Genomic DNA, 15,706 nt, shown 5'->3' on the forward strand with positions numbered 1-15,706 from the left:
CTACTGTGATGATTTTCTCACTCTTGTGCAAAGAACCGCAGGAAAAAGAAAAATTGATGGTTTTACAGTATAATAGACCCAATTCATCTATAAACACCTTCACAAAAGAACAATTGCAGATTATTTAACTCATAAATGATGATTTTCTTCCCTTTAGCAGATTTGAATAAAGACAAAGCCCTATCTTTCTACTTATGAAAACAGTGCCATGAGCATCTATGAGATAAACAGAACAAAAGTATTCCAAAAGCATTTTGATTATTCATGCACATACTAGGATGCATTTTGCAAACTTGGTCAAATATATAATCAATTTTTGGAAATGGGTAAACTATTTCTTGGTCAAATTATTTTGTATTCATAATTCAAAAGCATACTTTAAATTTAAAATAGTGAACTTTTTTCCTCATGGTTTTTTCTCCCTGACACCTCCCGCTAGATAGAATAAATTTATTAGATATTTATTTTCCATCTGCACTCTTCTTGGTTCTTTGTGACTCCTTAACCATTAATAACTTCACTGTGATCTCTAACTATACTTTATTTCCAACTACCCAATAATTTCATTCAAAGTCATGTATCTTACTTTCCAATAGTCTAGGTAACTCTTATACAGAAATAATTAAAAAGTGTCAGGTTGCACTCTCATTTCCATGTTTTATAAACAAATCACCTGGTCAATCTAAATTGTAAACCATCTTGTAATTCCCAACCACAATTCAAAACTCTGAAAATTCACATTTTCTCCAAGAACCAGAACCTAAAAATGATTAGTTTATATACTTAGTGTGATTATGCTGAGAAACTATATGTTTCTCTCTTCCTTGTATGATTTTTAATACTTTCCACTATATGTATGAAATATATTTGTGGGCTGGCACCTTAGCAGTGGGTTAAGCCACTTACCCTCTTAAGATACTGGCATGCCATATTGGAGTGCCAGTTAGAGTACTGTCTGCTCTGTTTCTAATTCAACTTCTAGATAATGTGCCTAGAAAGGTAGGGGAAGATGCCCCAAATACTTGGGCCCCTGACATCAATGTGGGAAACTGGGATTGACTTCCTAGTGATTGGCATAAGTATAGCCCAGATATGGCTGTTGGGGCCATTTGGGGAATGAATCAAGGGAAGATCTTCACCCCCATCCTCCTACCCCTACCCCCCTTCCTCCTCCTCACTCCCCTCCTCCCCTCCCCTCTTTCCCTCTCCCCCTGCCTCCCTCCCTCCTTCCCCCTCCCCCCATTCTGATCACTCTGCCTTTCAAATAGGTAAATCTTTAAAAAATGAATATAGTTGGATTGCTCTGACTCTACAATATTTTGTAATTCGATATATTTCAGCTTATTCCACAAAACTAGGTCCCAAATTTCCATATTTAAAGGACTATTCACTTACGAAACCCTCATCACAACTCCGTCATTCATAGCTCTTGATTTTTGAGGGTAAGTATTCAGGGTGATAGGGCCTCATCTGAATTTAGCACTACTTTGCACAGTTCCAGGGATGTCACAGGTACCTGTGCTCTCACACCTGTAACCTGTTCCAGCTTTCTCTTGGAGCCAGTATTCCCACTTTCAAAACATTTTGAGTTAATTTCCAAAAAGACAAAAAACAAAATAATCATAGATTTTTACCTAGAATTAATGACTTCAACAGTATTTGTTTCTTCAAATATTTAAATTGATGAATATTACAGAACCATTTGAAGTGACCTCTTTGTCTACTATATTTATTTTCATTTAATTATCCTAGAAAAACTTCAAAGGTTAGTTATGTCATCCTGATTTATATATATATATATATATATGCATATATGAGTATTTATGCAGAATAGCAAGTGAAAATCTAACAGATTATTGTTTTCAGAATACACTTGAGGAAATATGTTCCTCCTAATCACACATAAATCTTCAAGTTTATCTTAGCAGTAGGTTGGAGTTGTCTAGCACTGGCTTAGAAAAACTCAGTTCACGTAAGTAAATTGAAATTAGCTAAATTGGGTAAATGAACACTATGCTAATTTGCAAATATTGTAAATTAGAACTTCTTTAAAAGATTTTTTTTTTCATTTGAAAGCAAGAATGACAAAGAGACAGAGAGAGAGAGATCTTCCTTCTGCTGAGTCACTCCTCAAATGGCTAACATCCAGGACTGGACCAAGCCTAAACCAGGAGCCTGGAACTACCTGTGGGTCTTCCACATGGGTGGCAGGGTCCAAAGTACTTGGTACATCTTCTGCTGCTTTCCTAGGTGCATTGGCAGGGGGCTGGATCAGAAGTGTAGCATCTGGTGGGATGCCCTCATTGCAAGCAGCAGGTTAAGCCACTGCACCAGATGCCACTCTCAAATTAGAACTTAAGTCAATGACTCTAATAAAATAGTAATGGCTATATCTTCACTCCTTCATTTTCCTGACTATCATATTCTATTTTTATAATTATGCAAAAATGAAGTTAGCTGTTGTCATATTAATAGAATTTTATGGTCCTAAGGTAGAATCACCGAGTTCTACAGTGTATTACACTGGACTTCAACAGGAATGTAGCTGATTCATTTCCTGTACCCTAGTGCTTATTTATTTCCTTGACAAATTTGACTTTTTATGCTTATCACATGTTGCTAATCTCATGGATTTTTCTTGTTTCATTTCTAGTTCCCTTATTGGAAACGCCACATCATCATTTATTTTGCATTTGTTTTTCTTTATTATATGTAAGGAGAATATAAATCTCAGTGTCAAAAAGTTTCATTTCCATTCATCATATTGATTGTAATTGATATGTCCTATGATTGAAAGAATTTTTTGAAATCAAGAAATGCATTTTCAGTTTCATTTTGTTTTGATGATAAAGTAGCCATATTCCATGAATTATATGCTTGCTATTCTTTACTTCTTTGAAAATACTGTCAATCATGTGTGTATTTGTTTACTGGTGAAGTGAATTATTTGTAATGTTCGTCTCTGCCCTGTGTGCTAAGATTTTCAGTATAACAACAAGAAAAGCGAAACCTACAGAATGAAGTTTGTAATTTTGTGGTAAATATCTAGCAACATTTAAGATACATAAGGAAAACACATTTTATCTTAAGAAGAATGGAAATCTCTAGACAAAAGCACAAACAGGATGTTGAGTATAGTTACAGTTTTGCGTAGAGTGAAAATTAGCATTGTCACAAATAAGACCCCATCTTAGTAGAGCCTGAGAGGATGTGTGGGAGAAAATCTATCTGGGTAGAACTTGCTGGTAACACTAGCAGGAAATTAAAGATGCTCCCTGAAGCATTTGCTTTCAGAGTTTTCATCGATGAGTCTGCTGTGTGTCCATTTTGAGATGAAAATTAAAAATAAATCTTAAAATAATTTACTTCAAAATATCTACAACCTAACTTTGAGAAACAATCATTTATTGCTTGATGAGAACATTTTTTAAAAAATAAAAACTTCTTTAGCCGGCACCGCGGCTCACTAGGCTAATCCTCTGCCTTGCGGCGCCAGCACACCGGGTTCTAGTCCCAGTCGGGGCGCCGGATTCTGTCCCGGTTGCCCCTCTTCCAGGCCAGCTCTCTGCTGTGGCCCGGGAGTGCAGTGGAGGATGGCCCAAGTACTTGGGCCCTGCAGCCCATGGGAGACCAGGAGAAGCACCTGGCTCCTGCCATTGGATCAGCGTGGTGCGCCGGCCGCAGCGGCCATTGGAGGGTGAACCAACGGCAAAAGGAAGACCTTTCTCTCTGTCTCTCTCTCTCACTGTCCACTCTGCCTGTCAAAAAATAAAAAATAAAAAAAAATTAAAAAAAATAAAAACTTTTATGCCCGTGTCCATGCTCCTGGTTCTGTCGTTTTACCCGGGGGTTTATTGCTTTAAATTGAAGGAACCAACACAGGACAACTAACATGAAATTAATGTACAAGTACAGCCCATTCTGGCTGAGGTCATGTGGATCATAAACAGTTGTTCCTCCAGAAAATACCAGCACGTGCCTTTACCTTGCACTTTACTCAAACTTTCTGAACACTCCACTTCAATTGACGTATAGTAGAGGAGTTGATATAGAGATAAAAGCAAACATTTACAAAGGATCAACTAACTCAAATGCCTGTTTGGATAAAGGAAGCAAAATACCACCCCTCCATTCCCTTCCCCATGTCCAAACCTAGAAGTTTAGACCTTGTCCTCCCCATTTTTAAGAATAATTCCTCATTTGTGCCCCAATACATACTAGAATTCTTAATATTTCCCCATATTAAATTAACTAAGAACAGCAGATAAAATAGACTTAATATGCTCATGTTAAAACAAAATTTATTTTTTTCTGCATGAATTTAAGTTATAAAACATTAATTTTAGGTCTATATATGTGTACTCTCATCTATGTGGAATTTTGCATTATACAGGTTACAAATACAATATGATACTTTCAATTCTATTTAGAAGGATCTAAAGTAAAATATAACCCAAATACGTGTATGATGTCTTCTCTGAATACTACAGAATGGGTGAGGATAGCAGGGCTTGTATCTCCTGTGCTCTGTTGATAGCAGGATATAATTAGCTAAGCAGGTGCTCAATTTTAGAAGCAAGAGGGATGATAAGTTCTGGATAATTGAGAGCAGGTCACCTTATTTATAGGTTATTATGCAAATCTAAATTCAACTTTAACCAAGTATAGACACCATATTAGTAAGTGAACATCTTCCTTATTCTATCTGAAGGGTGTCAACGTAATTTACTTTTATTAAGTAGGATAACTCAAATCATTGAAATAATTAAGAAATAATTGAAAATTCAATGCAAAAGTAACACTGGTGAGCCAAGTCCTGCAGGTTTCCCCCAGGTCATTTCCATTTATTCCATATTAACAAAGCTCTGGCTGCAGTTTCACTAACAATACTCACCTTGCAGCCCTGTAATGTTGTGGGAAATTCGGTCACACAGAAATTGCCCTGTAAAATCTGTGGTTCTGCTTTCAAGGGAAAAGCCTTTCTTCAGATTTCGGCCCACTCCATTCACCACATTCATCACCCCGGGTGATCCCGGTTCCAACAGAGCTTTCACACTCATGAGGAGAGCCTGGGGAAAGGCTCGGATTTGAAAGACTCCTGAGATGAAAGATGGAAAACAGCTAAACCCTGAGGTCGTCACTTGGATCCTAAAACAACCTTTGATGGCTTATGATAGTGAGTTTTGCTAGAGAAAAAAAATATCCATCACATTTTAAGCTACTGTTTATGGATTGTCTAATATTTAAAACAAAAAATATTTCCAACTCCCAGTTGAATTTGTGTGTGGTGAAAATGCTTGCATAACAATGATAGATTTAAATTGACCTCTTAAGTAAATAAGATAATCGCATTTTCCTTTTACTATCAGTAAGGGAACTTTGTCTCTTTTAAAATATTCACACAGCTACATTTTTTTCTAGCATTTTATGCACCAAAGCATGAAATACAATAGCAGGATTCTGCTTAATACACTTCATGGTTTTTAGTATTATGTAAATATTAATTAATTCAAAAACAAAACTTTAAACAATGTTTAGTCAGGGAGGCATGTCTCAAACTGCTAATGTTGGCTTCCATGTGACAGCAATGACTTTAACTGAAGTAGGTTGTCTCCACCTACTAGTACTCTGATAGTTTGAAGATATAATGTGAAATTCATAGTCCAATTTCTTTCTTTCTCTCCTACCTTATAAATGCATCTAAAGAAAGATTTTTTTTCCTGGTCTGCTACTTTAGTGTAAACACCTTGTAAGAGAAGACTTCTCTGCACAGCCGTGGCACCAGTCTGTGCATCTCCCAGCTGATGCCTATTCTCTTCTTGTCTAATGCATGCATGGTTACATTGTTGGTAAAGGCAGGTGAATCATATTGACTTTGCTATTTTGCAGTCCCTCCCTTTCAAAAAACATCGACAACAAAACCATACAAAAAGCAAAGTTGCATACACTCTACTATGTGCTCTTTCTCTCTCCTGGGTGACTGACATGGACACGATGACCAGAGCAGCTTGGAATCTAAGTGTCTAGGGCAGCTCTGTTTCTTCAAACCTGAGTGCCCTGTTGGAAGGGATTGGTCTGCTCTCCTGCTAGGTGAACAGAAAAACTCACTCTGCAGCCTGCACCACCCTCTTGTTTTGATCTAGAAGTTAGCCTGTCCTTAGTGACAGAGTGAGTTAGTTGCTCCTAGGTTCAGTATTGGGAGGTGGAAACAGCAATGATGATGGAGTATTTATATCAAGCTTTGATGCCATAGGCAAGTTGAGGCAATGCCTTTATCATTTGCATTCCGTCTGTATTCTCCAGCTTTTTACTAATATAACAGATAACTAAGACAGGCTTCATAGAAAGAAGATTATTTTGACTCACAGTTGTGGAGGTTTCACACATCAGGATGGGACGGCCCCACTGGTTGAGCACTGGTGACGACGTTCGTGCTGGCCGAGTCCCATGGTGGCACAGAGCGAGAGAGAGCACCAAGCCCCGCGCTCAGAGAACGCCTCTGGAGAACCAGGAAGCAGAGGGAGCCCAGCTGGGCCCAGCTCACACTTATATAACCAACACTTTCCCAGCAGTTATTGCAAGGCCCACCTCCTAAGTACCATAGTTAAATTAGGCAAATTACCATGTGACTTTGGGGATTCAAAGCCTGCATGTGTTCTGGAGCTAAGCTTTATCCAAGTCATAACATTGTCCTTTTTTCTCTAGGTTAAGTACCAGGATAGAGGAAAGAGGTAGCATTGATTGGCACCACCCTAAGACCCAACACCAGCCTAGCCTACTGATTCTTGCTCTGTGAAGGAAGCTGCCTTGGTTTACCAGTAGTTGTTAGAATTCCAGTGATTAGCCGGCGCCGTGGCTCACTAGGCTAATCCTCTGCCTTGTGGCACCGGCACACCGGGTTCTAGTCCTGGTCGGGGCGCCGGATTCTGTCCCGGTTGCCCCTCTTCCAGGCCAGCTCTCTGCTGTGGCCCGGGAGTGCAGTGGAGGATGGCCCAAGTCCTTGGGCCCTGCACCCCATGGGAGACCAGGAGAAGCACCTGGCTCCTGCCATGGGATCAGGGCGGAGCGCCGGCCACAGAGCGCTGGCCGCAGCGGCCATTGGAGGGTGAACCAACGGCAAAGGAAGACCTTTCGCTGTCTTTCTCTCTCACTGTCCACTATGCCTGTCAAAAAAAAAAATTCCAGTAATTAATGCTCTTAATACATGTGCTATTATATTCAGATGGCTTTTTAAAATTTTCAGACATTTCATATAATACCATATAATAGTATTCAAAAATTGAAAAGAAAACTGAGTGCATACTAAAATCAAGCTCAAAATAGGTGCTTTAAAGCAAGAACTGTGCTGGGGATTTATGGCAGATTCCAAACACTTGTTTGTAACTAGTCTTACTTGACATTTTTATAAAAATAATATTAAACTAGATGAAATGGTGATGAAAACTGCTGCAACATAAAAAAATCAAAATATTCTTTAAGAAAACAAGATTGAATTCTACATACATTTAAGAAAATTGTCAAATATTAAATTATTAACAACTGCTTTTTAAACGACTAACTTTTGTGTTGTTTGATTTTGGAAAATCAATATTTTATGCTAAAAAGAAGTTAACAATTTCAAGAGATAATATTACATTTTTTAGAATTAATTACATTTTGTAGTAACTAACAGGGACCAGTGCTGTGGCCGAGCTGGTTAAGCTATTGCCTGAGATGCTGCTGGTCTGTAAGAGCCCCAGTTCCAGTGTCAGCCTCTTCACTTCCGATCCGGCTCCGTGACAACGCTCCTGGGAAGGCAGCAGAAGATGCCCCCAGAGCTTGGACCCCTGCTGCCCATATGGGAGGGCCAGAGAGATTTCCAGACTCCTGCCTTAGGCTGCCTCAGCACTGGTCATTGTGCCCACTGGGAAAATGAGCCAGAGGAGGTAAATTCTCTCTCCCTCAGCCTCTCCCTCTCTCTCTCTCTAATTCTGCCTTGCAATTAAAAACATACATCTTTAAAAAATAACTAATGCAAATTAAATATTATAATAATCATGTAAATATAAATTTGAGAAAATACAGTTACATTATAAATTCATCTCTTCAATCCTTGATTTTTTTCCTAAATTTCCAGGGATAACCCACTAATAGGTTAAGGTATTTAAAATTTTTCAATTAAAAACCTGTTTCAATATGATTTGGAATTTTGTTTATAGGAAATTATAGAGTATAATTCTCTCATTTTTGTGAAATACTTTTGAATTGAGATATGGTTCATTCTAATTATTGTAAAGTAGATCATTATATAGTATGTTCTTTACATATTTCTAGATGGATATTTAAACTGCTTTTTATATAAAATTACAATGAACATTCTTATATATTTCATTTTTCAGTGTTATCAGTATTTTTATGTCTCTTCTTTATGTCTTTTTCTGATGAGACTGCATTTTCCACAAAAGTTCTGGTGATTTTCACTGAATATATTTGAATATATAAAAGATTGTATAGATAGTTGATAGCCATAAATATTGTCTTCTCAAGCATTATCATATTTTCTATTTATCAAGGCAAATTCTTTTATAATCTACAATAAGCTTTCTCCATAAATTCTTTCTTTGTTGGCCAAGTGCCTAGATGGTTGTTCCATTCTAGTTTCCAATTAGATACCGCTTGTGTGCATAATGGCTATTTGTATTCATATATTGATTTTATATTTAACAATCTGGTATAAATTACTTTAATAATTCTGTTCTTAAATTAGATTTCCTTTGATATTTTACATCGATCACAAGAATGTCTTCAAATATTAATAATATCTTCTCATTTGTCTCTCAGTTTTAATATTTCCTTATTTTTTCCCTTTTCATTACCATCACAATCACTATTGCAATGTTTTATTATAGCACTGTGCTTGTCAAACTACTGAAATTTAATCTACACTTGATAAAGAACCTCGGGTGATATGAAATTAAATAAACTTGATTTCATATTTTGAAAACAATATCAAATTAGGAAAAATAAAATATTTAGTAATACTTCTGGTAATGATAAAAGGCAAATCTATAGGGGAACAAACAGATATGGAATGTATACTCTACACATATTGTGGTATAATATTAAACTATGTGTATTGAACCATGATAGCATCTCATATAGTCAAATTCTTAAGTTGTAAATTTGAATCTGTATTCTTCAAAGTAGTGCCTCACTTAGGCTGAAGTGGACCTTTCCAAAGGGCTATCTAGTGGCCAGCGCTGTGTCATAGTGGGTAAAACTGCCTCCTGGGATGCCGGCATCCCCGTCATGTGCTGATAAGTCTTGGCTGCTCCAGTTCTGACAAAGTTTCCTGCTAATGGCCTGTGAAACGCAGCAGAAGATGACCCAGGCGTTTGGGCCCCTGCCACCCAGTGGGCGATGGGGATGAATCTCCTAGTTCCAGATTTTGACCTGCCCCAGTGCTGATTGTTCTTACCATCTAAAGAGAGGACCAGCAGATGAAAGATCCCTACCCCCCTCTCATCTCTCTAAGTGTGTTTGTCTCTCCTTGTAATTCTGCCTTTTCAAAATAAATAAATCTTAAAAAAAAGAGACATATCAGGCAAATTTGCAATTCATTATGTAGCCCACACAAATTTCAGAAAGTCTAGTTCTTGAAGGGTAGAATGTGTGAGTTAGAAAGTCAAACTCATTTACAATTTATCACTTTAGTCATTTATACTTAATACACTGGACTCTTTCTAATATGTGAAATCCAAGCATATCATCAAAGCATGATAAAAATACTTAGTTGTTTTGTGATCTAAATTTTCCATGCTTTGAAATTGTATTCAATAACCAGCCGACTCAGAAACAGTTCATTATTGTGCTGTTTTAAAAGTTAGTGAGACAGAATTAGCTTATTTGTGAAAATGATTAAGTATACAGTTGTAGAAAGGTATAGGGAAAGGTGAGTGGTTGGCATAGTGGTTAAAATGCTGCCTGGGATGCCTCTGGCCTATGTTAGAGTGCTTAGGTTCAAGTCCAGCTCTACTTCCATACCCACCTTCCTGCTAACACACCTTGCAAGGCACCTGGGAGGTGCTGATCTTAGTCCCCTACAAACAGATGAGAGATCCAGATTAAGCTGCAACCTCTTGTCTTTGGTCTCAGCCAGCCCTGGCTTTTGCAGGCGTTTGAGAGGATGAACCAGTGGATGAAACCTCTCTCCTTTCCCCTCCCTATCTCTGATTCTATAAATAAATAATACATAAGCTTATTTTTGAAATGTAGACCTATGAGTATCATTCAAATTAGTCTAATATGAAATAGACTAGGTTTTATTATCAGATATTATCTATATAATACTAATTTCCATTACCTTTAAAATATTTCTGATTTTTTCCTGATTATTAAAGCTATTTTCACAATGATTCTTATCTCTGAGGTTGGGCACTTTTATTGAGCACATTAAAAAAGCCCTCACTCATTTTATAACCTATTGAGGGGCCAGCGCAGTGGCATAGCAGGGAAAGCTGCCGCCTGCCGTGCCAGCATCCTAGCGACAGTTTGTATCTGGGCTGCTCCACTTCCAATCCAGCTCTCTGCTATGGCCTGGGAAAGCAGTAGAAGATGGCCCAAGTCCTTGGGCTCCTGCACCCACATGGGAGACCTGGAAGAAGCCTGTGGCTCCTGGCTTCTGATCGACACAGTTCCGATTGCTGTGGCCATCTGGAGTGTGAACCAGCTAGTGGAAGACCATTTTCTCTCTCTCCCTCTCTCTCTCTCTCTCTCTCTTTCTCTGTTTCTGCCTTTCTGTCAAACTCTGCCATTCAAACAATAAATAAATATTTTTAAAGACCTATTGGATCAACAGCCCTTAATTAACAAATATATTGTAGAAAAATTGTTAACCCATTTGTATTCATTTCTTATTTATATTTGATCTTTTTATTAAAAAATTGATTTATTTATTCGAGTGGTAGAATTACAGAGAGAGGGAGAGACAGAGAGAAAGGTCTTCTATCCACTGGTTCCTTCCCCAAATGGCGTCAATGGCGGGAGCTGGGCAGATCCAAAGCCAGGAGCCAGGATCTTCTTCCTGGTCTCCCCTGTAGAAGCCGGGGCCCACGCACTTGGACCATCTCGGCTTCCCTAGGCCTTAGCAGAGAGCTGGATTAGAAGAGGAGCAGCCAGGATTTGAACTGGTACCCATATGGGATGCCAGCACTGCAGGTGATGCATTTACTCACTACACGACAGTGCCATCCCCTATATTTAATATTTTAATAAAAAGTTGTAATACATATTGTCAAAACAAGAGTATAACTAAAAGAGTAAAAATAGAACTTGTTGAATTAATGATTTAATAATATTTGTTGATAAAGTTTTACAATACATGTTTGTAAAATTATCAAGACAACTGGCTAAAATAGGTTCAAGTAATAGTGTGATTAGCAAACTTGTATTAGATAGAACATGTATTCAATATCATTCTTCTAATAGTACTTCAGAATATTTTTTCTCATACTGATGCATTTTGGTAGTTCCAGTCAGTAGCTTTATTACTGCCTTGGTTCCAATAAAACCATAGAGATCACGTGAATATAGATTGAGCGAATATAATTTTAAACCATTATGTGCAGTCATATTAAAAAGCAGGGGATAAAGGGAAAATGTTGATAACTGTACTTCATCCATTACAAAATTTAAATTGATTTGACTTCAGGGTAAGGGCTAAAAGCATATTCAATATACTAAAAAGCACAAATCTATACTGTACTGTTCAGCACACTGTTATTACTACCAGTTCATCATTTTTCCCTCAGACTTTCACTACAGAAAGTTTTAAGAAAATGATTGCAATCGATCTTTTAATAACTTGAGTGTGGTTCTTCTTAAATCTGACATCTGCCGCCCAAGGAAAGACACTTGATCTTGCTTTGCTTCAATTTCCTTATGAGCAAAGATAATAGCTTAATGAGATCACTATTTCAACACTACTCCCCATCCAAGTTGTGCCGTACTCATCACAGCAAGCAAGTGCCGATAGAGAAAAAGGAGAAATCAAGAGTAGCATCTGCTACCTCCTGCCCTGTCCATATCAAAACAAGTGGCTCTTCAACATTATTTAAGTGTAAGTTTCTTGAAAGCAGTGGTTTCTGGGGAAAGGAAGAGATGAAGAAAGATGAGGAAGGAAGGGTGGGCGTTTCCTTTTTGTTGGGTGTACCCCCAGAAACGGGCTCGCTGTGTCACATGGTAGATTCCTTTCAAGTTTTTTGAGAAATCTACATACTGTTTTCCATAATGGTTGTTTTGCATGCCCACAATCAGCACGTTAGGGTACCTTTTTCTTTCACAACCCTGCCAGCATTTGTTATTTTTTGGTTTCTGGATAACAGCTATTCTAACTGGAGTGAGGTTTTGATTTGTATTTCTCTGATAGTTACTATCCGAAGTTTTTTTTCATGTGTCTCTTGGCCATTTGTATTTCTTCCATTGTGAAATGTGTATTCCTATCCTTTGCCCATTTCTTTTTTTTTTTTTTAAGATTTATTTATTTGAAAAGCAGAGGCAGAGGCAGAGAAAGAGAGAGAGAGGTATTCCACCCACTGGTTCACACTCCTGATGGCTGCAATGGAAGGAGCTGTGCTGATCCAAAGCCAGGAGCCGGGACTTCTTCTGGGTCTCCCGTGCAGGTCTAGAGGCCTAAGGACTTGGTCCATCTTCCACTTCTTTCACTAGCCAAGAGAGCTGGATAAGAAGTGGAGCAGCAGGGACTATACCCAGCACCCACATGGGATGCCTGCACTGCAGGCGGCGGCTTTACCTGCTATGCCACAGCGCTGCCCATTTCTTAACTGGGATATTTTGTTATTGTGCTTCCTGAATTCTTTATTTATTCTGGATATTAATCCTTTATCAGATCCATAATTTGCAAATATTTTCTCCCATTCTGTTGGTTGCCTTTTCACTTTGCTATTGCACATTTCCTTTGCTTGCAGAAGCTCCTTGGGTAAATCTAACCCTATACAGACATATTTTCTTTTGTTGTCTGTGCTTTTGGAGTCTTACCTAAAAAGTTTTTGCTAAGGTAAATGTCTTGCAGTATTTCCCATATGTTTAATTCTAGTAGTTTAATAGTTTCGGGTCTGAAGTTTGGATCTTTGATCATTTCCAGTCAATTTTTGTATATTTTGTAAGTTAATAGTCTTGTTTCAAACTTCAGCATGTGAAAATCCAATTTACAAAACACCATTTACTGAAGAGATTGCTTTTACACATTTGTCAAAGAGTTGGTTGTACATGTGTGGCATTTTTTCTGGGTTTTTATTCTCTTCCATTGGACTACATATCTGTTTTGATGCCAATACCAATTGTTTTGAGTATAATAGCCCTGTGATGTGTATTAAAGTCTGGTATTGTGATGCTTACAGTTTTCTGTTTTATTGTTGAAGATTGCTTAGACTATTTGGGGGACTTTTGAGTTTCTATGTATTTTAGTATGTTTTATAGTTCTCTGAAGTGTATCTTGAGATTTTTCATGGAGATTCCATTGAATCTGTGCATTGCTTTTGAAGTATGAATATTTTGATAATTAAAGGGACATGGAAGATACTCCATTTGTTTGTGTGTGTCTTCTATTTCTTTCAGTAGTATTTTATAATTTTCTTTGTAGAGTTTTTTCAAATCCTTGGTTAACGTTATCCCAAGGTATTTAACCTTTGTAGTCATTTTAAATTGAATTGTTCTTATGAGTTTTTCTCAGCCAGCTCATTGTTAGTACATAAGATTGATATTGATTTTTGTGATGATATACCCTGGAAATATGCTGAATTGTCTTACAGTTTAATAGTCTTTTGGTTTCTCTCTATAAAGGATGTCATTTTCATACAGGGGTAAGTTGACTTCCTGCTTTCTAATTGTATCTCCTTAATTACTTGGTCTTATCTAATGATTCTGGCTAAAATTTCCAGAACTATGTTGATAGATTTAGATGTAAATGGACCTACCTATGACCATCTCCTTCTTCAGGCACATGTTCTATGTTTTATAATATCCATAAACTTAAAGTACTAAATAATATCTTTAATTCTTTGTGTTAGGCCGTCACAAAACACACCAAACACCAGGGTAAGGGAAAGGGTTTATTGGGGAAGACCCAACAGACCGGAGGGGTGGGGTGACGAAGGGAAAAAGGGAGAGAAGGAGAGTATGAGAGAGAGATTAACAGAGAGGAGAGGAGCTAGCAAGGAGAGAAGAGCCAAGAGAGAAGAGAGAGCAAGCAGGAGAGAAGAGCCAAGAGAGAAGAGAAAGGAGACCAGAGGAGGAGGCTAGAGAGAGCCATGTGTTCAGGAGCAGGTACTTTAAAAACTTTGCCGGAGGGCGGGCAGGGAAGCAGGAGCAGCAAATCCCATTAGGATGGGGGTGGAGCTTGACACCAGTGGTTGGGCCACGTGGCCACCTGGTTTCCAACAATGGCGGCAGGGACCAGAGCCCAGGATGGTTTCAGGGTGTAGATCACACCATAGATAAGACTGTGTCATTTTCCTAACACTTTGGATCTTGGCCCATTTACATTAGACTTTTTGTTCTTGTTAATTAAAATCTAAAATTAGAGGTCTGGATGCCCATCCTTCTTCAATCTCCTTTATTGTACTCATCCGTGCCAGAAAGGAACAGAATTTCTTCTATGTATTATCTTTTTGAATTTTAATTGGTTATTAATTATTTGCGATAGAGGGAGACATGGAGGAGGAGAGAGAGAGAGCAAGAGTGAGAGCGAGAGAGAGAGAATCTCCCATCCACAGATTCAATCCCCAAATATCTGCAAGAGCCAGGGCTTCGCCAGACTGAAACTGGGAGCTGGAAACCCATTCTAGTTCTCCAGTGTGCCTAGCTGAGGCCCAAGAACCTATGCCAACACTGCTACCTCCAAGGGAATGTATTAGCAGCAGGCTGCAATTAGGTGTGGAGCCAGTATTCTAATCTATTTACTCTGATATGGGATGCAGAATCCCAATCTGCATCTTAATAACTCCATCAAATGACTATTCGGTACCATCTTTTTATTTATTTATTTAAAAATTTACTTATTTATTTGAGAGGTAGTGTTACAGAGAGAAAGGGAGAGACAGAGAGAGAGGTCTTCCATCCACTGATTCACTCCCCAAATTTCCACAATGGCCAGAGCTGAATCGATCCAAAGCCAGGAGCCAGGAGCTTCTTCCAGGTCTCCCACATGGGTCCAGGGGCCCAAGCACTTGGACCATCTTTCACTGTTTTTCCTGGCCTTAAACAGGGAGCTGGATCAGAAGAGGAGCAGCTAGGCCATAAATCAGTGCCCATATGGGATGCTGGTGCAGGCGAAGGCTTAACCTACTGTGCCAGAGCACAGTCACCTCTAAAATAGCAATACATCATAATGCCATCATGGGTTTTCAGTATAAATGTTAAATACATATATATTAGTATGTAAATTGAATAAGTGTGAAATATTTCTTATGTATTAAATTAAGTTCATCCTTGCATTTATACTTTTTAATGATGCATTATCATACTTGCATTTGCTTTCCCTTATGCTTCTTATTTGTGTTATAACCTTCCACACTGTAAGCATCCTGACTATAAGATACACTTTTACAATATTATTTTACATAAATTTTCTAATATATCTTTATCCATTCATTTAAAACCTAAGTACACATTTCTCATTTTGATATTCCTTTTACTTGAGATTAAAGAT

This window comes from Oryctolagus cuniculus, chromosome 13 (genome assembly GCF_051225735.1).
Source record: "Oryctolagus cuniculus isolate XC-2025 breed Fujian yellow rabbit chromosome 13, ASM5122573v1, whole genome shotgun sequence".
NCBI classification, from domain to species: Eukaryota; Metazoa; Chordata; class Mammalia; order Lagomorpha; family Leporidae; genus Oryctolagus; species Oryctolagus cuniculus.